Source organism: Ambystoma mexicanum, chromosome 1q (genome assembly GCF_040938575.1).
Source record: "Ambystoma mexicanum isolate Mex_15411 chromosome 1q, UKY_AmexF1_1, whole genome shotgun sequence".
Classification (NCBI taxonomy): Eukaryota; Metazoa; Chordata; class Amphibia; order Caudata; family Ambystomatidae; genus Ambystoma; species Ambystoma mexicanum.
In genome coordinates, this window is record NC_090922.1 from 709,139,410 (window position 1) to 709,166,496 (window position 27,087).

Below are 27,087 nucleotides of genomic sequence, written 5' to 3' on the forward strand. Positions count from 1 at the left end.
ACTTGAGGAATTAGACAGGGAAAGAGCAACACTGCAGCCCTCATGAAATCATGACAGGGCATAGATTACACACCCCACTCTCAACTGCATTCACTGCATCAGATGCACATAAAACCGCAGAGGTCCTGGGTGAGGAGTTTAGAGAGTACTTTACGGCTTTAACCAAAAGTGTCAAGATTATATCTTCACAGGTTGTGTCTTCTCACCAAAAGTATACAGCAGAAAGCGGCAATCAGCACAAGCAACTACTACTCCTGGTAGACTGTATCTACATACAGACGTTCGTACGTTGCTGGAATGAGCAGTGTTTCCATGGGCCGCACCGGGTGATTTAAGCAACTCTGACTGCTGTGAAGGTCGAGTGAAACAAGAGCTGTGCGCACATCAGGTATATACAAAGAGATACCAGTACCCCTCCACTGGCACAGGAACAGGCTCAATGTTACGTACACCCTAAGGATTCACAGTTCATTCCAGTAGAAAACGGGGGTGCTGATAAAGATCCAGGAATTTAATTTATTTGTTTAAAAAGAGAGAAGAAAACTTTGAATGTATAATGCATATTAGGATGATTTTTTTGGTTCTATTATCATCATGTTCAAAGATGGCAACAAGTACAAATGTAAATGGTTTAAATGCATCTAGTTCCACAGAATCTAAGGATATTTTGCTACGGTCAAGAAGAAATGATGATTTCTTGAACAATGAGGGCGGTAAAATAGACCCAATAGAATATGTGCATGGTTTGGGTTGGGAGAGAGAGAGAGATCTGTAGGATTTTGCTACATCTGCTCTTTCATCCCCCATGCTCCTGTTGTCCTAAGGGTGTTTATCCCGAATGAAATAGAGTTAGCAGATGCACTGTGTCTAGTGCATCTTGTTTTGTGCAGGGTCCGAGGACAGTTCTAAGAGCAATCAGTCACAGCATCCATTTTACCTGTTGATGAAGAATGTTCAACTACAGATTGTAAAGAGCAGGAAGAATGTTCGGTGTACGCAAAGTGAAAAATTGAGTTTAGAAGGGGCTATTTTTATAAAAAACGATGGGAGCAAGGGGTGAAGAGTTGCAAAGCTGGGGGAATAAGGAGATTCTCAGAAGAAAGGGTGGCACATGTAAATCAAGAATATGGAAATGTGTGGCAAAGTTATCTGCAACATCTGACGTGGTGTCATGATGCCTACCCCCGGGCATCAGGACCAAACCCATCAGCTCCGGAAGCAGGCATCCAGATACTTACTAAAACCCCAACAGCCCCGGCTGGGGGTTGTTTGGGTTCAGTCCTGGTGCCTTAGGCGCCAGGCTCATCATGGAAATCAGTCCTGGCGCCATAGGCGCCAGGCTCATAGACTTTACTTACCTGATGCAGACCATGCTGCTAGTGAGTCCAAGCCAACGTGAGGCATGGATGGAACTATTTTTCTACAGGGACTATTTTTTACTCGGGCGTGGTTCTAGGGAACTTCTTACCCGGAACTACTTTGGAGGCTATTTAAACCACGCCCGACCAACAGCACAGGCTTCGCGTTATTCTGCATCCAGCAGCGTAACGCTCACCATGCCTGCAGTCTGCATCCAGTCTTCTGCCACGCCCGCCTCGAATCTGGAGCTCCTAAAACCAAGAGGAAAGAAAAGGACAAGATTAGAAAACAAACTATTTCGAATTCCTCACCTGATTTCGGATCCATCTCGCCTCCGGACCTGGAAAGAACATCATTTCAGTACGCCTGGCATCTCCAGCTGCAGCGCCTTGCCATACTCACCAGTCCTCGCAGCATCTTTCGATTCGGCGCTGCCTCCATCATTTCTTCGCCGAACTCCGGCACCTGAGGGACAAAAGAAAACAACAAGGTGAGCCGAGAAAACCAACAAATAAAACACTTATCATCATAGACATACCTGATAACCACCGGAGGCATTATTCTATAACTCTCCACATCTTCATGTGCCGCATCTGCAAAGAGAGAGAAAACAACACATTAAACACCGGCAACATTTACCGGACGGCGTCGGGTAACACAGACTATTACCTGAGTGCCACCAAGTGCCACGAGGGGTATCTTCTCACGATCTTAGTTGCAAGACAAGGAAGGAAGGGGGGAACAAGAGTGAATCATCAGACATATTGAACTCTATGAACTTGATACTTACTGAACCTTGCCAGGAACCTCAGAGTCAATACTCTCCGAACTCTCCCACGCCTTCAAACCAGTGAAGTAACTGGCATCAACGCGCCCCTGCAATCCACGCAGGATGGAGAGCTCATCATTTAAAAACATAAGGTGAGGTTCCTAAAAGGGGATATCGGAGGTGACAAGAAGGGAGAACGAGACCAGTGGGAGGGGGCTATCACTCATATCCAGGGGTGGCTAAATCCCTTTCTCCACTTGCAGGAGAATACTTCTACGGATCAAGCAGACGAGATTAGGCGGGCCAGTCCAGACAGTCATCTCGGCCCTACGCATCACGTTGATGGAGACCGCACCTGGCTCCCACCGGGTCCGATCGACGCCCCTGTGGGAGCCAGGTGAGCATAACACGTGGCTCAAGGAGCCAGAAAAACCTGTTAAGATACAATCACTTACCCATTTTTCTCTGTGCTTTAAGGGCAATGGCATGGTGCCTGTTGGCACAAATGGGTAATGCAGTCACACGGTTCGCATCACCAACCTGGCTGCAGGGACAGCTATTCTCTTGGAAATTTTTTGGACATGCGGACTGCACACCTACAGGTAGTTGCCTCCAGTCTGTGAGGCATTTGCAGTTTCACCACATTGCATGTGCCTATCCTTGTCATTCCAGAGGAACATTTGGTCCTGGCTCGCTCGATGCCAAAAGCCACATCAGTGCCCCCTTTGTCCTCTGTATCACCAACCATGGACATATCATTGACTCTGCCCGACCATGGGAAGGAGGGGCTATTGCGATGGACCAATCGTTCCCATTACATATCATCGGCATCATCAAAAGCTTTAATAAACATTCCTGAACTGTAACTGTACCAGCTATTTAGTTGCACAGAGACCTTCTTCGTGTCCCTCCTGGCGCCTGGAGTCCAAGTCACAGCAAATGCCAAGCTTATAACCTTGCAGAATGGGTATATCCTCGACCTCCTAACAGCTATGAAAGGAGGGGTCTGCCAGAAGATAGGGAGCATATGCTGCATGTTTGCGCCTGTCAATGATTCAGATAATGGGACCCTGACTCAGACTATTGCCGCCTTGTATAAGCTCAGAGTGACTAAGGAGGATGAGGCAGGAATCACAAATGACTCTTGGTTGGACTATCTTTTTTCTTGGGTGCCGTCTTGGATGAGTCTAGCTGTGAACATTCTTGTACCTATTTTTGTCTTTGTTCGTATTATCTTTTGTTCCTGTCAAATGCCCTTATGATGTTGTTCTGCCCAGGTACCGAAAGCAGCTGTCATGATGACTGTGACCCTGTCTGAAGCTAGAACCACCACCAGTTCATCTCACATGGGTACTCAGACTAAAGCTCTCTTGTGTCCCCCACCAAGTTCTGATGACTGTGTGTACCAGCGGGTAGATTGATTGTGGAAATGGTGTGGTGACGATTTGTGTTTGTTCAGCAGAGGAGTATGCCTGTGTTGGGACTAATGTAAGAGATGATTGTAGGGTTTTTCACCAGAGAAGGTGATTTTGATGAACAGGAATATGGTTTGTTAGTTAAAGTATTAAGTAAAGGGGGGAATGTTGGGGTGGTCAGGAAAGGTCCCAATGATGAAGAGGGGTTCATGTTGCGCATGTCATATTCATGACTGAGGCTGCGGCAAAGTTTGCGCAAGGTTGCAATTGTACATATGTATCCAGTGTAGTTAAACGTGAATGGGATATGTTACTTCAGTGTTACTTTTTGGTTCAAGTTGATACATATTAGATTTGCACGCGTATAGAAAGACAACTGACAAAATCACCAAATTAAATATAAAACACGATGCAGATATAATGTGCGATGAAGTGCCTAGAGACTGGGCAGCGAGGAGTTTTAAAATGTGCATGCGAGGAAGAGAAATGGTCATTGAGAACCCTCTGTGAAGAAAACATGACAGTTGTTAAACATCCATGTACACTGATATACATACACAGGGAATTATAAATCTACATGAAGTGGGCTTTTTTATAAAAAGAAAAGAAGAGGATTGGACCATAATAGCACACCCTATTGTTAGAAATCAGGAGATTCTTACAGTTTGAGAAAGTGATGAGAAGGAAAGTTGATAGTTTTTGAGGTGCAGAGGAGAAGGAGACAGCCTTGACACCTAGGCTGTATTGAACAGAAAATGAAACAACTAAGTTCCCTATTAGGGAACTCATGTCCCCTGCACACTTTCTAATATCTGGATAGACCAGATCAATAATTCATAGGTAGTTTACAACATTTTTAATGTTTTTTTACAAAAACAAAAAATTTCAGGTTAGCTTGATTAGGAAAGGTAATTATTTGAAAAAATAGACTTTCAATCAGATGAGGTCACAAGAACCAATCTTCAATTTATTCATCATGCAGAAGCTGTGGAAGGCCCAACGCGTTTCGAGTGAAACAGCACTCTTCATCAGGGGCAGATCAGGGTTCTAAAAAAAACATATATATAATACTTTTTAGATCAATGTGTTAAACAACATTTTTATCTCAGGTGCATTTTTGATTATGATCTTTATGAAAGCATCATGGCAGTTGTTGGAAGAGCACATATTATACTGACTTGCAAAATTATCAATGTTATAAAGACTCCCATTCTCCATTAACATCAAATTAATGTCCATTAAATACAGATAGACTGAATAATGATCATTTACCAATTTCCCAAAAAAGTTTTATACTGCAAATACCTCTTTGTGGGCAATTATAGAAAGCGAAAAAAAGGGAGAGCTGATAAAACACGGACTAACCTTGTGATCGTGGTTTTCATAAAAATGAGTGGGAGGGTGTCTGCAATAGGCGCAGGACTCTCCAGTTTAAGCTCCTAGGAGCAAGTGGGTAGGCAGGGGGACCATTATTTAATCTGAAAGAGAAAGGATAGTGCAGTGGTTCACCACACGTGCTCCTGGGTGTCATTTAAGTAAGAAAAGGCAGCGCATGAGTAACTGCCACTTACATGTGTCCAGGAAGCTGAAGTATGTGATAGCAGCTGGTAGGCAGCGATTTTAGGGGTCAATGGGTGTCTTCACCACCATCTTTGGAGGGATCCCAGTTCTTAAAGAGAAGTTGTAGAATCACAATTTCTACAAGCAAAAAGAGAACACAGTTTAATGTGATTCCAAGTGGTTGTGGAAGGGGCAAGGTAATGAGGAAGTCTTTAGCTGGCAAGGATCCTACACTTACCTCAGTTCACCGTCGCATCAGCGTGGAGTCAGGATGAGACAGGTTCCTCCTTCTCCACACTGAGCAGCGGCGGCAAATTTATGATGGGGTATGTCCACGACATCATCGCGCGCATGCGCCAACGGCGTAATGAACAGGATTACATTAAAATATAAAAAATTGGTTAGGCGTCAGGGGTACATTGTTTGTACATAGGGACTTAGTTAACCTAGTTAGTACCAGTAATATATGAGGCCGTCAACTGATGACTTGTGTGTAGATACCGGCTATCTCTGTTTATCTAGTAACGTCATCACGCTCGCGTGCGGGTGACGTCACATGTAAACAGAGCGCCAGGCACATTTGAAGAATTAGGAGGCACCAATGTTAGAAAAAAATAGGGGGGTAATTTTTAGAGAGAAAGAGGTCATCTGACAAAGATAGCATCCACAAGTAGTGTAGTGAACATCATAGTGTAAGCTGGTGTTTATTATTTTGATGGTGTGCATGTTAGTAAACTTTCAACTGATAAAGAAAACACATCTGTAAACATGCCGTGTCTGGATATATAGTAAGCTACAGCTTTTGAATTGGCATCAAGTTAAAATGAATGATAAGGATTCTTATATTGCTCATCATTACATGAAAACAGGCAAAGGGCCGATTCTCCCGGCTATACTCATTACTTTAGTTCGGAACAGCATGTGAAAAGAACGGCTTATGTCAACTTTGAAAAAAGGGACCCAGTTACAAATTTAGATGGTTCAACAGGGGTTATGTGTAAAGGAATCCCGAGTGCGAGGTAGACTGACCAGAGTGACTAGTTTTGATAGTGTGAATACATCAAGCCAGAGTATTTTATGTTTGCAGAACTCAACAAGGATAGATTGCATTTTGGTTATAAAACCGCATACTCCTGCCCTAGCCAGGTTCCCATTCTGATTGTTGTGGTACAATGCACATATAGTTTAGGTGCAGACTGGGGTCATTCACCTGCCCTATTTAGGTTCACAATATAGTGTTTATAGCCATGTTATTAAACAGTCTGTTGCAGGCTGTGACATTTTCCAGATTACAAGCTCATAAGAGGGTAGAGAGTAGAGACAGAAATATCAGCCAGAAGATCATTTTGACTTTAAATAAAAGGCCCTAGGTAAAAGTCCTCATTCAGGCCAAGGGGAGACATGGCATCCAACTTGTGTATCCAGTAGAGCTCTTTTTGGGACAGGATTTTGGGTAGGTCTCCACCCCTTGGGAGTGGGTGCACTACTTCTAATATTGCAAATCGCATCTGTGAGATGTTGTGTTTATTATCCCTAAAATGCCGGAATACTGGTGATTTGAGATTTTTAGTTCTGATCTGTGATTTGTGTTCTGTCCACCTTTCTTTCACTCTTCTGCTCGTTTTCCCCACATAGTATTTCCCAAATGGGCATCTGATGGCGTAGATTATATTTTTAGAGTCACAGGTTGCGTAATTTTTCAGGGGTATCTTCTTTCCATGATTGGGATGCCTGATGTGGTTCCCTTTGATGATATTTGAACAATGTTGACAATTGAGACAGGGAAAAGTGGCATTCTTTTTTTTGGTCAGTGTCCTTTGAATTGATTTTTTCGGTCTTTATGCTCTAATGAGGGAGTCCCTAAGATTCCTCCCTCTTTTGTATGCCAGCATCGGGGGAGATGGAAAAAGATGGTTGAGATTAGGATCTGATTTAATGAGATCCCAGTTCTTGGTAATAATATTTTTAACTTGAAAACTCTGTGCCGAGTACCTCAGTGTGTAAATGAGGTTAGATTTTGTCTGCAATAGTTGTTTAGTCAGTAATTTTTCACGAGAGTCGCACTCAGTTCTTGTAATGGCTAGGTGTCAAGGCTGTCGCCTTCTCCTCTGCATCTCAAAAACTATCAACTTTCCTTCTCATCACTTTCTCAAACTGTAAAAATCTCCTGATTTCTAACAATAGGGTGTGCTATTACGGTCCAATCGTCTTCTTTGCTTGCTTTCCACCCCGTGAGTGGTTGACACCCTACTCTGGACCACAGCACCCCGGTCCTTTTGAAATGTCATTTTCCAAAATAAATAGCCTAACAGACAAAGCTGCAACCAGCCTAGCCTTCACTGATGAAGAAGCTGAAAGGATTCTAGGCCTAATTAAAGACACCAGTGTAGAATCAATCAATAGAGAAAATCTGGATATTCTCATCCAGCGTCTGGAAAGATTGATACGTAGAGAAATCTCACAAAAACTTCATGCTACCACCCTGACTCAGTACTACAAGGCTAAAAGAATTCCAAGAGGTCTCCGAGTTTATCTCCGTCCCACATTATGTAAAGGAAACAAGGAGTTTGTGAAGAGGTGGGAACACATCTTGAACAAATGTTCCTTGGATCTTATACTGCTTACCATAGAAGAACTAGCTAAATCACTACACACAATCAATCAAGAAATAGAAGAAGTTTCCACGCAACTTACTAAACTGAAATCAGCAGCTGAACTGCATACCATACTAGAGGATACCAATAACAAGTTGGATGGTTACAAGCGTGACATAGAACAACGTAAAATCCGCAAGTTCCGCAGAGATACATTAGACTACGCCAGAGAAATAGTGTATTCTTGGCAAGAGTATTACAGTAACTACAAACCAAGAGCTCCACCATCAGGAGTGCCTAAAAAAACGTCTTCCAATAACAACACCGACAGTAGTGATATTACAAGTGGAGAACAAGAGGAGCAACCCAGTACAAGCGGATCCTATCCAACCGCTATTCCCACCCCCGCCGACACGGAGAACGCAGCACCAATAGAAAGGGTGGTTGATACACCAATTCCTCCTAAACCAGTTCAGCCTTTTTTAGGAGACGTCTGACCAGACGAGGCCAAAAGAAAGCCACGCCAAAAGAACAAATAGATTCACCTCTAATCATCAACATCTCCTCTAGACAGATTTCAAAGGTACAAATTGATACACTAAGCCTAGGGACTTCATTTATACCCACCAACTCCAGTAATTTGTTTGAAGAGGAAATTTATCTATTCAAATTAATACGAAAAATGGAGCTTAAAATCTTTTTTGACAACCTGGGTGATATCAATCCAGTCAAAGATCATGATTTCCTCGAAATGAAGAAACAGAGTTCTTTTCACCCACAAATTAATAATCCACTGTTGAACCTATTCAAATCTAAAACTACAAAAGACCTGAGGAGAATTAAATATGAAAGCTCTAGGAGTCAAAACATTCGGAAACATCAGCTCAGAATCATCAAAGATCTAGCAGATGACTATACCTTTACTATCAAACAGGCTGACATAGGGGGAGCCTTAGTACTCATGGATACTAACCTCTACGACGTAGGTTGCCTCAAACTACTGAATGACAGACGTACTTACCTCCCACTGGACGACGATCCAAATAACAACATCAGTGCTGTAATTAAACAGACAGTTGAGAAAGCCAGCTCAATGGACTGGATATCGGATACGACTGAAGATTTCCTGATTAAAAGCAATCCAGTAACTCCGGTATTCTACGGATTACCTAAAATCCACAAAGACTCGAAAGACCCTCCATTTAGACCAATTGTCACAGGTACCGACAGCATTTTCCAACCTTTAGCTGTTTATCTGGACACTGCACTCCAACCTCTGGTACAGAAAATACCAACGTACTTAAAAGACTCTACTCACTTTCTCCAGACGATCAAAACCCTGAGGATCAATTTCACGGACCCCCTCATCTTCTGTATGGACGTAAGCAGTCTATATACCTCGGTCCCACACGATGAGGGCATTGCTGCCCTAGAATGGTTCCTTCTAAGTAATGACGACATAGGAATTCATAAAACCTTCGCTATTGAGCTGATCAATTTATTATTTAACAACTACTTCAGATTTGATGAGCAATACTATCTTCAGATCTCAGGAACCTCCATGGGCTCAGCTGTTGCCCCATCTTACGCAAACATCTTTATGTTCTACTTCGAGAAAACACATGTTTTGGACCACCCTCACTGGAAAAATAAGATTTTCTATTGGACAAGATACATTGATGACGTCTTCGGCATCTGGAACGGCACAGAACAAGAACTTACTGACTTTTGGCATTACATGAATCAATGCAATCCAAGAATAAAATTTACTATGGAAATTGGAAAACCATAGGTGAACTTTTTGGATGTGACAATAGAATGGAAAAACACGGAACTAGTGACATCTATGTTTAGGAAACCCACAGATGTAAACAATTCCCTACACTACAATAGTTTTCATCCTAAACACTTGAAAGAAAACCTCCCATATAGCCAACTTTTACGAGCCAAAAGGATTACCTCCGACACAACAAGATTGTAAACTGAGTTTGACTCAATGAGATCTAGATTCCTAGAAAGAGGATTCCCAGAGGATATTATGAATAAAGCCATTACAAGAACTGAGTGCGACTCTCGTGAAAAATTACTGACTAAACAACCATTGCAGACAAAATCTAACCTCATTTACACACTGAGGTACTCGGCACAGAGTTTTCAAGTTAAAAAGATTATTACCAAGAACTGGGATCTCATTAAATCAGATCCTAATCTCAACCGTCTTTTTCCACCCCCCCGATGCTGGCATACAAAAGAGGGAGGAATCTTAGGGACTCCCTCATTAGAGCAGAAAGACCGAAAAAATCAATTCAAAGGACACTGACCAAAAAAAAGAAGGGCACTTTTCCCTGTCTCAATTGTCAACATTGTTCAAATATCATCAAAGGGAACCACATCAGGCATCCCAATAATGGAAAGAAGATACCCCTGAAAAATTACGCAACCTGTGACTCTAAAAATATATTCTACGCCATCAGATGCCCATTTGGGAAATACTATGTGGGGAAAACGAGCAGAAGAGCGAAAGAAAGGTGGACAGAACACAAATCACAGATCAGAACTAAAAATCTCAAATCACCATTATTCCGGCATTTTAGGGATAATAAACACAACATCTCACAGATGTGATTTGCAATATTAGAAGTAGTGCACCCACTCCCAAGGGGTGGAGACCTACCCAAAATCCTGTCCCAAAAAGAGCTCTACTGGATGCACAAGTTGGATGCCATGTCTCCCCTTGGCCTGAATGAGGACTTTTACCTAGGGCCTTTTATTTAAAGTCAAAATTATCTTCTGGCTGATTTTTCTGTCTCTACTCTCTACCCTCTTATGAGCTTGTAATCTGGAAAATGTCACAGCCTGCAACAGACTGTTTAATAACATGGCTATAAACACTATATTGTGAACCTAAATAGGGCAGGTGAATGACCCCAGTCTGCACCTAAACTATATGTGCATTGTACCACAACAATCAGAATGGGAACCTGGCTAAGGCAGGAGTATGCGGTTTTATAACCAAAATGCAATCTATCCTTGTTGAGTTCTGCAAACGTAAAATACTCTGGCTTGATGTATTCACACTATCAAAACTAGTCACTCTGGTCAGTCTACCTCGCACTCGGGATTCCTTTACACATAACCCCTGTTGAACCATCTAAATTTGTAACTGGGTCCCTTTTTTCAAAGTTGACATAACCGGTTCTTTTCACATGCTGTTCCGAACTAAAGTAATGAGCATACCCGGGAAAATCGGCCCTTTGGCTTTTTTCATGTAATGATGAGCAATATAAGAATCCTTATCATTCATTTTAACTTGATGCCAATTCAAAAGCTGTAGCTTACTATATATCCAGACACGGCATGTTTACAGATGTGTTTTCGTTATCAGTTGAAAGTTTACTAACATGCACAGCATCAAAATAATTAACACCCGCTTACACTATGATGTTCACTACACTACTTGTGGATGCTATCTTTGTCAGATGACCTCTTTCTCTCTAAAAATTACCCCCCCCCCTTTTTTTCTAACATTGGTGCCTCCTAATTCTTCAAATGTGCCGGGCGCTCTGTTTACATGTGACGTCACCCGTGCGCGAGCACGATGACATCACTAGATAAACAGAGATAGCCTGTATCTACACACAAGTCATCAGTTGATGGCCTCATATATTACTGGTACTAACTAGGTTAACTAAGTCCCTATGTACAAACAATGTACCCCTGACGCCTAACCAATTTTTTATATTTTAATGTAATCCTGTTCATGACGCCGTTCGCCATTCGTGCGATGACGTCATGGACATACCCCGTCATAAATTTGCCGCCGCTGCTCAGGGTGGTGAAGGAGGAACCTGTCTCATCCTGACTCCACGCTGATGCGACGGTGAACTGAGGTAAGTGTAGGATCCTTGCCAGCTAAAGACTTCCTCATTACCTTGCCCCTTCCACAACCACTGGGAATCACATTAAACTGTGTTCTCTTTTTGCTTGTAGAAATTGTGATTCTACAACTTCTCTTTAAGAACTGGGATCCCTCCAAAGATGTTGGTGAAGACACCCATTGACCCCTAAAATCGCTGCCTACCAACTGCTATCACATACTTCAGCTTCCTGGACACATGTAAGTGGCAGTTATTAATGCGCTGCCTTTTCTTACTTAAATGACACCCAGGAGCACGTGTGGTGATCTACTGCACTATCCTTTCTCTTTCAGATTAAATAACAGCCCCCCTGCCTACCCACTTGCTCCTAGGAGCTTAAACTGGAGAGTACTGCGCCTATTGCAGACACCCTGCCACTCATTTTTATGAAAACCACGATCACAAGGTTAGTCCGTGTTTTATCAGCTCTCCCTTTTTTTCGCTTTCTATAATTGCCCGCAAAGAGGTATTTGCAGTAAAAAACTTTTTGGGGAAATTGGTAAATGATCATTATTCAGTCTATCTGTATTTGATGGACATTATTTTGATGTTAATGGAGAAGGGGAGCCTTTATAACATTGATAATTTTGCAAGTCAGTATAATATGTGCTCTTCCAACAACTGCCAAGATGCTTCCATAAAGATCATAATCAAAAATGCACCCGAGATAAAAATGTTGTTTAACACATTGATCTAAAAAGTATTATACATATGTTTTTTTTAGAACCCTGGTCTGCCCCTGATGAAGAGTGCTGTTTCACTCGAAACGCGTTGGGCCTTCCACAGCTTCTGCATGATGAATAAATTGAAGATTGGTTCTTGTGACCTCATCTGATTGAAAGTCTATTTTTTCGAATAATTACCTTTCCTAATCAAGCTAACCTGAAGATTTTTGTTTTTGTAAAAAAACATTACAAATTTTGTAAACTACCTATGAATTATTGATCTGGTGTATCCAGATATTAGAAAGTGTGCAGGGGACGTGAGTTCCCTAATAGGGAAATAGTTGTTTCATTTTCTTTTTTATAAAAATAGCCAGAGGAAGGATGAATGATTAACTATGACCTAGCAGATGGTTAGCACAGCTAACAAACCAGCCTGGGTCTTTATGGCCTAGTAGTATCGCAAAGGTAGATGTAATCTTTTTTAAGTGCATGAGGGCTTGCAGAGGGATCAGAACATTTGCTTTTCAGTAACAATAAATATGGAGTTAAGGACGCCTGAAGTCAGGGTTGACAGATACTCCCTGTGTTCCAATTCTTTTCAGGATGGGCCATGCATGCTGAATTGGTATTCGTTAGATTAGAACTTTCCAATAATGCCAGTAAGCAGGGGTAGATGAGATGGCTATCGACAGTTCAAAAGGAACCTGTTTATACTGCTCTCTCTCATGTCGTTTGAAGTATTCATGCAAACCATGTGTAAATTACATTTAGGATTAAGAGGTCTCAGGCCAGCTGGGACTTGAAGTGAATTATGCTTGTACACAAATGTTTAACTGTGTGATGATGTTATGACCTACCACGGACGAATCCTAAAAAGAGGTGTGTTCCACACATGAGATGAAGATGGTAGTTAAGATATCAATGACCACTGAAAATGGAAGAATTGGAGAAAGATGGGGTTTCTTTGCATAGATTTTAACCAATCATGTGTGGTGGTGGTTTGTAATACAATATATGGAATTGTTTTAACTGTTGCAAAAATGTATATAATCTGCCTCATCACGAGTTTGGCGGTAACCCTTAAATGCGGCGGTAACGCTATTACTGCCACATTTAAGGGTCTGCCAAATCTGGGTTTTTGGCAGGATTTACCGCTAGCTCTGAGTTGGGGGCAAATCTGCCATGATTTTGCCAATTTTCGATGCTATTACTGCCATGCTAATACCGCCGGCGGTAGTAGCGCTTTGGGCCCAATGGACAATGGGGAATTCCCAAATGGGCCCAATGGGGAATGGGGACTTACCGTTCCGCCAAACCTGTGATCTGGCGCTAATAGCCCCAGCGGTAATACCGCCAGGGATACCGCCCAACTCGTGATGAGGCCCAATGGGTCAACTTGTGTGGTTCAGGGAGACTTGGGTTAGTTTGACTCCATAGGGTCATTTAATCCCTCACAGCCGTTCGTATAATAAACTTGCTATATGTATAAAACATGCACTTGCTTCTAAGGTGGTAGACCTGCTTTGGGTTAAGTTGATTAGCCCCCCCCTAAAATGCAGAGTTCCCTTTTCAAATGTATGCAGTCTTGAACCATTGCTTTCGTGCCTCCACCTTTCAGGTTAGGGTGGAGAAGTACCTATATATATATATCTCGAATTAATGGTGTCATGCACAGTTAGGTATATGTTCAAACCAGCATATTAATACTTCAAAAAAGAACTACAATTCAAACTACATAACACTCCTGTTTTATCATAAGTCCTCCTAATCATCACATGTGTTTAACTTTATTCATCAAGCAGCTGTTGTTAACATTTCAGCATATCTAGCCCAGTCAAATGTTACTATTTTAGGTACATAACCGCTCTCTCTCTCTTTCGCTCTTCATCCCCCTCTTCTCTCCATGGTTACTCAGGCCATGCTCATTAGTTGGGAAAGCGTGAATGACCTGGCCCCTCTCCTCACCTAGAAGAGAAGGTGCCCAGGTGCACCATAAGGAAATGCATAAGCCTCCACGCTAGTACAGAGGAAAACAACTCTGTCTTTGTCACAGCTCTACCCATGTCACTTTAGCAAGCTCCCTGCCTTCCCTTTTGTTTGAACTTTTATCCTTTCCCTCTCTCAGCATCCACGCCACGGGTCAACTTAACACTTCCCTTCTCAAATACTATAGGCCTGCCACCTTGTAATCTGCCCAGCTATTACTAGAGAATATTTATTCATTCTGAGCTAAAAGAAAACAAAGCCCAGTTGGAAGCAGACAGAATGTCTTACTTTACACCCTAATTTCTGTTCCCTCTTGTCTACTGTGTGCCACCATCAGACACCACGTTCCATAATTCACACAAGCAACTTTCAAGGGGTGGGGGTCGTGGGTGCAGGATAAACACCTGTTTCATACAGAAGAAAACAGCCTTCATCAACGACATAATACCACACTGTAAGAGAACACCATTAGATCTCACTGAAACCTAATTCTCCTATAGCTATAACATGATCCTGGCTGCCATGGTATTTGCAAGTGTTAAGATCCTCTGCAGGAACAGAGAAGGCAAGAAGCCAAGCTGTGTGGGAAAAGGTAGAATTGGTTTGTCATTAGAGTTTGCTCTGTTCTGAGATATAATCAGACCAGACAGCATCCTTGTGTGTATTACATATCAGAAGCAACATGGATACTTTTCCTCTAAAGATTGCTTAAATGCCCCTATGATATGAGGCAAAGTTTCACAAAGCAAGCCTTATCTCTACATGTTTCAGCAAACAAAAGCATCATACTAGGTGACTCCAATCCATGGGGTGGGGGTAAATTTTCAAACAAACCAGTGCAAGACTTAATCACAAACGTGAATAACACGCGCTTTAACCAACTATTGCCATTCCCAACACAACTAGCAAGACGCCCACTGGTCTTGATTTTCTACCCAAGGATTGAGAGAGAAGACCTAATGTATCCCTCAGTTTTAATAGGATTATTCTTTGATCCTGGGCCAAGTGCTTAGCTTTGGTCGGAGTTCTCACATTATGTCCCAGATCCCATGTGAGGAACAGTGGTGTAGGCAACATAACAGGATGCCACCAGAAGAATTTGGCAAACTTCATTTCCATGCAATTCACAGCAAAGGTACCACCACTAAAGAGCACAATTCTACAGAGTTTCCACTGTAAAATAGCCCAAATTGAACAAAAGGCATTCAGTTATAAAGCAACCAAAAATATTTTAATGAAGAACCTGCTGATCTTAAACGGTCTGAAAGGAAAGTGGAACAACGATAGAGGAAATCGGTATTGACAAGGATAAACGAGAATGTCATGTCCATGCTAGACGCTATCCAAGATGGGTGGTTTAAGATTATCTAATATATAAAGCTGAATGTATGTATGTGTGTATGTTTGTCCGGCTATACAAATCCACACCGTTGAACCAGCGACTACCACATTTTGTATGGATTCCTCTTTTGTCTGGGGCAGGATTGTAGTCTATGTTTGGATGCAAAATATTCACTCCGTAGACACCCTAATTTACTGATGCTCACCCCGATTCACTGCAGCAGGTACTAGGAGGAGGCAAAATTTGGAAAAAGTGTCTGAAGCAAAATGTTCGATGTGTTGGTTATTCCTTTGAAATGTATTCCTACTGTAAACAGTTGGAAAGTGTTTATTAAAGCATTTTTAAAGGGAATTAAAAAAATAAATTCAAAAAAGTTTTATCACGCCACTCCAAATATGGGAAATGGCAAGGTTAAAATTTACTTAAATTCATTCACGAGAAGAAAGCACAATCAATCAATCTTTCTTGGACATTTTCTCAAATGTGCTGAAGCCAGTGAGTAAACATGCCGGAGAAAAAGCGAACATCACTTGGAAAAGCTCCATCTGATGCAAAGTGAAAATCAATAAGGCTACAGCATGCCCCCACCTGCATGTCAGCTACAGACCCGGGCAACGCCGGGTGGAACCACTAGTCAATTATAAAAGCAACATCGCAAAGTCTTCTAACAAAATGGTTGATCTTTTAATGATTAACTATAGGCTGCACTTTCAACACCTTCACTAAAGCATCAGCTGAATTCTTGCCAAAATGATCTTGAACAAGGAAGCATCATCCACCCAAGCTCTGCCATGCCCTGATGCTTTGTTAAAGATTAAGGATTACTTCACTACCCTTGTCACTGCCTTGACGGGCTGGCTAACTCTTCCTTATATCATGGCATGGTCCGAGACGGTTCAAAAGAAATGTTGATCAGTCCCCTAACTCTCAAACTATCAATCCACCTCCACCCTACCTAGAAACATGGAAAGTTATGTTTCCCTTGCAGTTACATTCAAATAGCAAAGAAAGATCATGTTTCCTTGAGTGTTGATGGGGTTCTAGTCAAGGAGCACTGAGTTCATGATGGCTGACATAAGAGAGGAACTATTGCGAGCTCTAGCAGCAGACCAATCATTCACTCCCGTTCTACTAGACCTTTATGCTGCCTATGACACTGCAGAACACTCTGTTTTACCACAACAACTTCATCATAAAATGAGACTGATGGTCAAACCCTTTGCTTGACTTATTTTCTTAAGAACTGTACATTCTGGAATATTTGTCTCTCTCTCTCTCTCTCTCAAAAGAGATAACCTTCAGAGTCCCACTAGGCTCCTCCTTACCACCATGCCTATTCATTGTGTGCATGGTCTCACTGGTCTCTTTAATAGGCATGATCCAAAACTGCATGTAATTTACCTCTTAATGTAAACCACCTCCCTACGCTCATGTCCTGGTCTGCACTGGGAAGGCAGTGGCCCAAAACCAAGTTGGATATCATGTTACGCTTATCCCAAATCCATAAACAAACGTGGATACACATTTTGTCTACTAAGGGAACCAAGACAGACACAAGCGCACTTTCCTGAGTCAACCCAACATACCTCCATTATAATGAAATGTATAATTTATTGTTGATGGTTGTATATGTGTCATGATACACTTTTATGGCCTCATGCTGAAATAAAGTTATGGATGATCATAATTGACCACTAAAACTGGGTATCCCAAACCTGCGAGTCCGATTTAACACTACTCCAGGGCTGCACAAAAGGCACTGTACTTGTTTATTTCACTCCCTAAAACCAGACCAATACTCTCAACAAATAAAAATGAGAAGTAACAGGTATGCACGTGGCTGACCCTTGAAACTCTCCCCTTTGGTGGAAAGTAAAATGGTTGAATGTTTATGACTGCGTTTTTTAAAGCAAATAAGTAGATGGTGGGTAGGGGTCAGGCATATAGAAGGGGTATGGCATATATGAGGGACTTCGGGACACAAAGCTTGTAGTTGTTGTTTGGTTGTTTACCCACCCATCGACTGCCCATGGCCATGCTAATCCCTATAGCCATTCCCACCCACTTCCTGCCTCTTCCGGCCAAAACACATCCTCCTGGCATCTCTTTGATTGAACTTTATCAAGCCTTACCATCAAACGGTGTGCTCAAAGTGCCTGCCAGTGTTTTTTCAAAGCAGTCTCCTGAGAGCGAACAACCACATTGGAGCTGTAAACACGCTATGAGTGTAATAAAAACGTTGTAACCCGGTCTGCCTTCACCCACTCGATTTATAAGCACTATTTGTGTCCTTCATTCAACTCCTGTTAAAAACAGGCATTGGCAAAGCCAACAGTTTTGGCATGTGTATAAAGTGTTACCCTGGTAGGTCCTCTGCACATGTTATAATGAGGCAGAGCCCAAGCCTGAGGAGTTAAGTCTTTGTAATACTTCGTACACACCCCTCTCCCTTCTTTCTGACCCTCCTCTTTCCGGCTACTCCCCTTCTGTTTTCCCCTCATGTCCGCTCCTTTCCTTCCTCTGTCCCTTAGAGAAGCCGTTCTATTCTTGTGGCCCATAATATAAAACACTATAAGTATTAGGCATTTGCCAGTGAATGCTGTTAAATGCCCGGGCACTTGCACCACTTTGCAGCTACTACCATAGAGGGTCTTCTAATGCCACCTACGGCAGTGCTTGGCAGATGCATTTCCCATGCCTACACAAAAGCCTGAACTGTTGCCACTGCCGATGCTTGTTGAATGTTGCCTGTGGGATCCTACGCCACAGCTTGTCGCCAGTGTTGCGTTGTGGCGCAGAGATCAATGCAAGTTAAGATCAGGATGTATAGTTATAGTAGTGCTTGTGGCGCTATCCCTTTAAGGGTGCGCACGCGACGGAGTGACGTCCACTCCGTTGCGTGTGGATAATAAACGGGGCATTCCCGGCAGCCTCAGAGCCACCGGGGAGCCTGCACTACGCACACCTGTGTCCCGAGTCTGTGTGTGTTGGGAGATGGGGGGCTCACGGTGCGGCGGGTCTCAGAGCCCGCTAACAGTGGCGACGAAACTGCGAATTCCAACCCGGGAAAGGCGGTAATGTTTTTGAAGTGCGCGATTGATTTATATAAGGCGCACTTATCAGAGCATGCCGCGGAGAGGGGAAGAATCCACGCGGTTGGCAGCCATTTTAGATTAGTAGGCCCTGGGAGGTCACGGCTTCTAAAAAAAGCGTCGGTGAGACATCAAGCCTCAATTTTTGGGACATCTTGTGGCGGACAGCCACAGGAAGCAGTACCTGCATTTTGGAAGTGATTTTTTCATATTTTCACTGTTTTTCGTCACGTTTTGGGTGAGGAACCAAGGAAGGCCTGCTGTGTATGTGTAATCCCTGGGCCAACCCTGCTAAATTTTTGGAACCTCTACATTACCTGGCATCTGCCCTGCCATATCTTGTGGACCTGCATCTGCTGTGTTGCCTGGAGGGACAATGTGACTGTGGGATTGCCAGCTGGTCACATCTGGGGCCTGTATACTGGAAAGGACTTCCTACAAGTGTGGTGGTGAGTTGCGGCCCCACATCTCTTTGTACTTCTGAGGTGCCTGTGCGCTTGCCATCGTGAGCCAAGGACAAGCTGCAGCTGCTGCCCAGCAGCCGGCCGCCCGAGTAGTGGGCCAACAACCTCCACCTGCTCTTACACCTTGACCTCTACCTAAACCACCTGGTGCCCTGCAGCCAATGCCTGAGTTTGATGTCTTGGGCATGCCATCAAGCCTAGGACCAAGGTGGAAAATGTGGACGGACAGGTTAGAAATGTACTTTAGGGCCACCAGGGAACACTATGACACCATGCAATCCCCACTTGGCCTGTCTGCATCTTCACATTCGGGGGTGAACAACCAAACCTGTTGGACGGTGCCTTCATTGCGAATGTGAAGTATGGTGAGACATCTGTCAGGGCCAGGTTCTACGTCACTCCAGTGAGTACCAACACCCTCCTGTGCTGTGCTGCGGCAGAGGCCCTTGGCATTGTGACTTTCGCATATTCAGTGTACTTAGACGACATCCAGGCATTACTGAGCAAGCACGTATCTCTGTTTGAGGGCATAGGACAGATGGTGGGTGAACCTTTCCGTCTCCACATCGATGAGTCCAACCAACCGGTGGCGCTCAAACATCGACGGGTGCCATTCCATCTCAGAGATCTAGTGGATAAAGAACTGGATAACCTTGTTGGGCTGGACATTATCGAAAAGGTGGAGGGCCCTACCCCGTGGGTGTCTCCCACTGTGATTGCCCGCAAGACCAAGCAACCGGATGCCGTGAGGTTTTGAGTGGACATGCGCCTGCCCAATAAGGCCATTAAGTGGGAGAGACACTAACCCCCACCATTGACGACATTATTACGGAACTGCAGGGTGCAAGGTTTTTCTCCAAGTTGGACCTCAGGGCTGGGTACCATCAGGTGGTCCTACACCCCAATGCATGCTACATAACCACCTTTACCACCCACAGGGGGCTATACAGACATAAAAGACTCCGCTTTGGGGTCTCCTCAGCGGCAGAGGTATTCCAGAATATCATCAGAGGAGCCCTTGCGGACCTAGAAGGAGTACTCCTTATCAGTGATGATATTCTAGTGTTCGCAAGATCAGAGGCCGAACACCTGGCACGCCTAGCAAAGACATTCAAGCGCCTGCGCTCCCTGGGACTCACCTTGCACAGGGACAAGTGCGAATTTCTCAGAACCACGATTGAGTTTTTCGGCTTTGTCTTTAAGGTGGATGGCGTGGCTCCTGACCCGTGCAAGGTGAAAGACATCAAGGAGGCCAGGCCGCCGGAAAATGTGGCCGAGGTGAGGAGTTTTCCTGGGGATGGTCATGTACTGTGGCCGCTTCATCCGAAACCTAGCCTCCCGCTCTGAGCCGCTGCGAACACTTACCAGAAAAGACGTCACCTGGCAGTGGGGGCCGCTCGAACAGGCGGCCTTCGATTGACATCAAGGACGCCCTAGCTTCTGAGGACACCATGGTGTTTTTCGACCCGGCCCTACAGACTGCTGTGAGGAGACAGAATCGTGGTCCCCCAGGCCAAGATCCGACAGATCATCGCTCTGGCTCACCAGGGACACCAAGGGGCCCCCAAAACAAAGGCTTGTCTCCGGCAGAAGGTGTGGTTCCCTGAGCTAGAGGGGAGAGTGGATGTCTTTGTGGCCTCCTGTGTGTGGTGCCAGGCAGCCTCGCCGGCACAACGCGAGCGATCCATCGAGACCATGCCCCGAGGCACAAAGCCGTGAGAGGTGGTCCACGCAGACTTTGGGTCCATGACCAGAAGCACCCATTTCTTGGTTGTGGTGGACGAATGGTCCCGAAACACTGAGGTGGAATTTGTGGAGTCGGTGGCATTCGAGAGAGTGGTGGTAGCGTTGTAAAAGATCTTTGCCACCCATGGACTGCCGAAGGTACTGTGCTCTGAGAACGGGGCAACCTTCCAGGCGTAAGCTTCGCCGACCTCATGAAGGACTATGGCATTCACCACAGGAAGGAGACTCTGCTGTGGCCTCGTGCGAATGGTGAAACTGAGCGATGATGCGCACGCTGAATAAGGTGATCAGGATCGCACATGGGAAGGGTGAGTGCCTACAAAGGGCACTATACATGTTTGTTGAGGGGATACAGGGCCACTCTGCACTCATCCACAGGAGTGGCGCCAGCGGAGGCACTCTTCCAGCGCTGCCCGAGGAACATAATACCTGAGGTGGGGGAGCGAGAGCCAGCCATCATCGACAATGACCAGGTGGAAGAGGAGAGAAGGGCAAGGACTAAAATGGAAAACAGCAGAAGAGGCCTAAGACCACCAAGGCTTGCTCCAGGTGATGAGGTGCTAGCGAGGAATCGCCACCCGCAGGGCAAGCTGTCTCTCACCTATGAGCCGGAGCCGTTGGATGTGGTGGCGGTTAAGGGATCTTTGGTGACTGCATCCGACGGAACAGCATCGGTCACCAGAAACGCCAGTTTCTTTAAGCGGCTGGGCGAACCGAAGACACAGACTATGGAGGACATGCACCTGGAGGAAGCACTGGACGAGGGAGGGGGACATCCCATCCAGGTGGACTCCCCAACCCGTGGTAGACCAAGTGGAGGAACACCGGCCCGTCTGGCAGACTATGTCACGGACTAAGTGTGGGGTGTTGTGTAAGGAAGACTTTAAGCCGTTCGTGGATGGTGCCATCCGGGGATCCTGGGCAGGTGCCAATAAACAGGGGTATTTTGGGGTTGCCATTGTGTGCTGTGATGTTTAATAGTTAGGTCCTCCTTTCAGTTTTATTGTTATGAAAAAGGAGGAGTGTGGCGCTAGCCCTTTAAGGGCGCGCACGTAACAGAGTGACATCCACTCCGTCGCGTGCGGATATAAATAAACGGGGTGTTCCCGGCGGTCTCAGAGCCACCGGGGAGCCCGCGCCACGCACACCTGTGTCCCGCTGTGTCTGTGTGTGTCGGGAGTGGGGGGCTAATGGTGCGGCGGGTCTCTGAGCCCGCTAACAGTGCTTTATTATAGTCAGGTGTCAGCAGCTCTCGCGAGTGCGCGTGCCCTCTTAACTGAAGGCGCGATCATTCTCTCTCTTCCTGTCGCTCTCTTGCAGAGTAAGGGTGACCCTCCACACTGGGGGCAGGAAGCAGAGAGAGGGGCGCGGCCACCACACTTGCCATTTACTACTACTTGATGCTATAGTTCTACAAGTGTTTATCCTATGCACATATATGATATGCTGTTCTCCCTCACTCCAACCTCTGCACTTACCAGGAGTCACCGAAGCCTATCCACCCCGAATAACGCACGACACAAGCTGCGACACTGTGAGTGCGCTTGCTTTTAGTTTAATTTTCTGCAGTTCGAATTTCTTAAAGGGCATCTACAAACCAACTTGTTGCGTGCATTTTACCAATAGCATGCGTGAACATAATTTGCAAAGATTAGTCAGTACATGTTTGACCAACATTGTTACAACTCCAGTAAAAATTAGTTTTATTATAATGATTTTCGAAGGATTGTAATAAAAACATTTGTCAGTCCCGTTATATGAACAGCGATTGCCGTTTGTAATTGGGTTACATCAGTATTCATGAATTACTGTAGGTCCTAGAGTCAGTAAGCTGGGGCAGGAATATCTTACCTCCTTGTGGCTAGAAGTTCGGGGTGTTTCGGGCGCTCCCCGCTAGCTGCGGCTGTCAGAGCGCTGCCCCCCTCCCCTGACAGCCTGTCAGCCTGCCCGCTGATGCTTCAGCACAGCTGCTTGTCAACAGACACGAGCCGACAGATTTACGGAAAGCCGAGCGGCCACAAACCTGCAGCATGCGAAGGCTCGTTTCAGCACGGATAGTTTATTGATGGTTTCTGCTGCCATCTGCTGGACTCGCATGTATAAGCAGAGGATTATGTCCGGTTGAATATGCCCGACCTGAATATTTTAGCCACCCAGGCAGGTCGGCGTGCAAGTTATAATAGCGACCACTACCGACATGTCATTTTCCAGGAAGCAGGTGGATTATGGCGAGCAGAACAGTCGCGGACTATTATTCAAGTCTATGCAAAAAGGACGCTCGTCCTTGGCACTTAAGGGGTTCAGTCTCAACGCCCAGATCTGGTAAACGGGCCGGCTCTTGAAAGGTCCGAGATCCAGCACCAGATGTCTGGGCTTGCCTCAGCCCTAACCAGGCTTTTATCGAGTCCTCAGCTTTGCTAGGGAAGCTGGGTCCTCGGTGACCTAATCTGCGCTGTCCTCCTTTCCTCAGCCTCACTCGTGCGTTCTCTGGTTTATGTGCTCAGCCCGTTTCTTTTCTTCTGTCCTGAAAGGGACACCACGGGAATCAATGGGCCATTAATATCACTGGGGGGAGGGGGGTGTCACCACTGTTGAAAGCAGGCATTCTTCATGCTGGGCACACTTTTGTTTTTCAAATGTGCATTTTACACTTTCATAGAAAACAGTCATTTCTAAACTCAAAAATGTTTGTCAGGCTACTACACCAATACTCTGTAATGTGTGTGCCCCTTGCTTTGTGTTTTATCGCAGGTTACATTTATAAATATATTATATGCTTGTCAAACTGGTTAATCACAAATAAATGCTTCTCTTGTGCGGACAGTTATTAGGAAATTAAACTGTGCGTTCATAGGTGCCAACTTTTGATTTTCACTACCGGGGGAGAAATACCTCCACCTCCACCCTAAATATAAGTATCTCATCCCCAGTTCAACCCATCGATCAGCCCAACCCATCCCCTTGCAATTCCAATTCTGTTGGCTGTCTCCATGACCACCAGTCTAGCTTCAGAGCTGCCAGAAACAGGGAAACTGCTCTCCTGAACATCCGTGAAGATCTGCTCTCCAACCTTGACTCTAACATTCCCTCTGTCCTCATCCTCCTCGATCTCTCTTCTGCCTTCGACACGGTCAACCATATCATCCTGCTCAACCGTCCCCATGAAAACCTGGGTATCACTGATCAGGCTCTGGCCTGGCTAACCTCTTTCCTCTCAGATCGACCCTCCCAGGTCCAACTTGGGTCCTTCCTTTCATCTATCTTACTCTCTACATGTGGTGTTCCCCTGGGGTCTAACCTCTCGCCCTGGCTTTTCAACCAATACCTGGCAACTCTCGCCCACTGCATTTCCACTTTCTGCTCAAATTTCCAGTGCTACGCTGACGACACTCAACTCATTTTCAGGCTGCCCTCTGCCACCTCCTCTCCCTCTCTCATCTCTGATTGCCTAACTGCCATTCAAGATTGGAGTGCCGCCAATGATCTTTGTCTGAATGCCAGCAAGACAGAGATCCTCCTCATCGGCACACCTTCACCATCCATTCCCCTCACTCTCTGGCCGGCCTCCCTTGGCCCTCCTCCTACCCCCACCTGCGAGGCTAAGAACCTTGGGGTCATCTTTGACTCGACTCTTTCCTTCTCCGCCCACATCTTCAAGGTCTCTAAAAAGTCGAATTTCCTACTGCATCTCCTCAGAGTTACTCTGCCTTTCCTCTCCTTCCCCCAGAAGCTCATGGTATCCCAAGCTCTGGTTCTCTCTAGCTTGGACTATTGTAACAGCCTCTTTCTAAATCTACCTGCCTCTACTCTCTGCCCTCTGCAACTAATCCAGCACAGGACTGCAAGACTTGTCCTTGGCCTCAAGCCCTGGGATCGTATCTCTCCAGCTCTGAAATCTCTCCGTTGGCTCCCAGTGAATGCAAGGATTAAATTGAAAACCCTCTGCATTGTCCACAAGGCTTTCTGGGGCCTGGGTCCAAAATACCTTCAGCTATCCCTCCGCAAATAACTCCCCTCTCGAGCTCTTCGCTCCTCTACCTCCAACTCCCTCAGGGTCAGTCGTTGTTCAAAGAAATGAGCTGGGGGTAGATCTCTGTCTTCGGCTGGGGCCTCCCTCTGGAACAGCCTCCCTGCCACTCTAAAACTTGAGGAGAACCATCTCCGGTTCCGGAAGCACCTCAAGACCTTCCTCTTTTCTTCTGCCTTCGCTCCCCCTCTCCCCTGCTGATCTGTTCTCTCTTGGCACCGTGCACTAGGCCACCCTCTGTCCTCCGGGCCCAGGTACCTGCTCACCCTGCCACCCTCCCACACTGCCTTCGGGCCACCCCTTGCACTGGGGTCTGTATCTGTACCCATACAGCCCCCATTTTATCGTCCTGCACTTATCAGACCTACCCTGTCTGCTGCCTTAAACCTAGCACTTGCAAATTGCTGGCTGCACTACCACTGTTTGTTGCCTTTATTATTTATTTATTGTTATTTATCTGTTTCTCCTCAGCTTCGCACTTTCCACTTTTTCCCCCTTCCATGCACTTTTCCACTCCCCCTCTTCCATGCACTTGCATGTTCTCAATGTCACTGGGCCAAGTTCATTGTTTTGTTCTCCCCTGTTCCCCTCCCTTGCCTTGTAGCGCTCTGAAACACTTGTGTACGAGCGCGATAGAAATAAAATATCAATATCAATATCAAACACATTTTATAATTTCATAGCACTTGTTTTTTTAATAAGGAATTGCAAAAAGTTGCACCTTTGAATATATAACATCTCAGCAATAGTCTGTCAACCTGCTGAGCTACCCTGGTAGCCTTCTGCTGTAGAGCGGGTCTATGGATCCCTTAAGGTACTAAAAATCACTGCATTACCAACATTACTTTGAGTGCACCACTTTCATAGAAATGATTTAAGTGGAATTGATGTATAGTGTGGAGTTTGGAAAGATGCATCATTTTTAAACTATTATTTTGAACATTTCCTTTGAACGGAGTCCAACTGCTAGCCCCGCCTCCTCAGAACTCTGGCCCCTCGGAACTCCACACCCACACTTGTGGCCTTTGTGGTATCCCTCTTTACATTTGTTTCCATTTCTTCCACTGTCAACAACCTAAAGCAAATGCAACGCCGGTAAACAAGAGGTCGCAGGTGCTAAACCTTGAACTCCACAGATAGGTTCCCCCATAGCTCGTCATAATCTATTCACAAAATACATGTGATGTTTATTGATTGGTGCAAATCAGATGTTTGCACTTTCGCAACAATATAAAATGAGAGAGAGCCATGAAAGCTATAGATAAAACGCCCCTGATTCATGGAATTATTTGCGTGTAAAACGGGGATTTGCCTGCCATTCTGCCCCAAATCCCTGTTTGACGTATGGAGATTTGTGTGCAGAATAGCACGTAACCCCCCCCCTTTTACACGCACATAATTCCATGAATCAGGGCTATATTTTAAGGAAGAATTATATTCAGATATGTGAATCTGGCCTGGGTAGACCTGCAAAAGTGAAACACAAAGTAACAGAATGCAAGCATAGTATCTGGGAAGGGTGGTCTGCCTACATATAGAATGCAACATTTAGGGGCACCGGTTTATGTGTTGGCGCTTGGTCCCACCTTTCATTACATCACCAAAACAAACATAAAGGTAATTTAGGGCATTGTAGAATGAGGAGGGTGTAATACAAAGCAGGCCCATACTGCCTCCAAATCTAACAACTGCCCAAAACCCAATTTCACCTGCTGCCATCAAAGTCCCTAGTCTGACAGTCTACGTTGAAGCAAATTCATATGTGTTTCCTCGTGTTTTAACTTAATGGGATTGTGAAGAGTATCTAGGCAAATCTAGGCAAATGAGCTGCCCAAATCACAATTTCTCTTGACATCCAGGGTGGTGCCTATATTAGGAGAATCGTCCATTTCATAGGCATGTCCAGGGAGTGGCCTAGGGTGGCACATGCTAGCCCCGAAATTTGATTGCCCCCCCCCCAACCCCCCAGTTGCCACCCCATTATCCTAAACTATGATAATTACCTGGAGGGACTTTAATTTGAACTGTATGACGAGTAACCAGCCTTTCATTTACATGTGCAATTCAGTCTTAAACCTGAGCAGCAGTAATGCATCAGAACAGTGTCTAGCCTGCCAAAATCCCAGAGCAAGGTTTTGATTTCGAGCGGGG

General features: G+C 44.9%; 1 protein-coding gene across 5 annotated transcripts in view; it reads right to left on the bottom strand.

Annotated features, from left to right (window-relative positions):
- The window catches only part of PRKAB2 (protein kinase AMP-activated non-catalytic subunit beta 2), a 768,584-nt gene extending 745,662 nt beyond the window's left edge, over window positions 1-22,922 (bottom strand). The window contains exon 1 of one of the 5 annotated variants that reach the window (XM_069641335.1): window positions 22,761-22,922. The gene's annotated coding sequence lies outside the window, so the exon portion shown is untranslated. The remainder of the gene's footprint in view (window positions 1-22,760) is intronic. The other 4 variants (XM_069641332.1, XM_069641331.1, XM_069641334.1 and 1 more) reach the window with 4 other exon arrangements.
- Window positions 22,923-27,087: the final 4,165 nt, after the last annotated feature.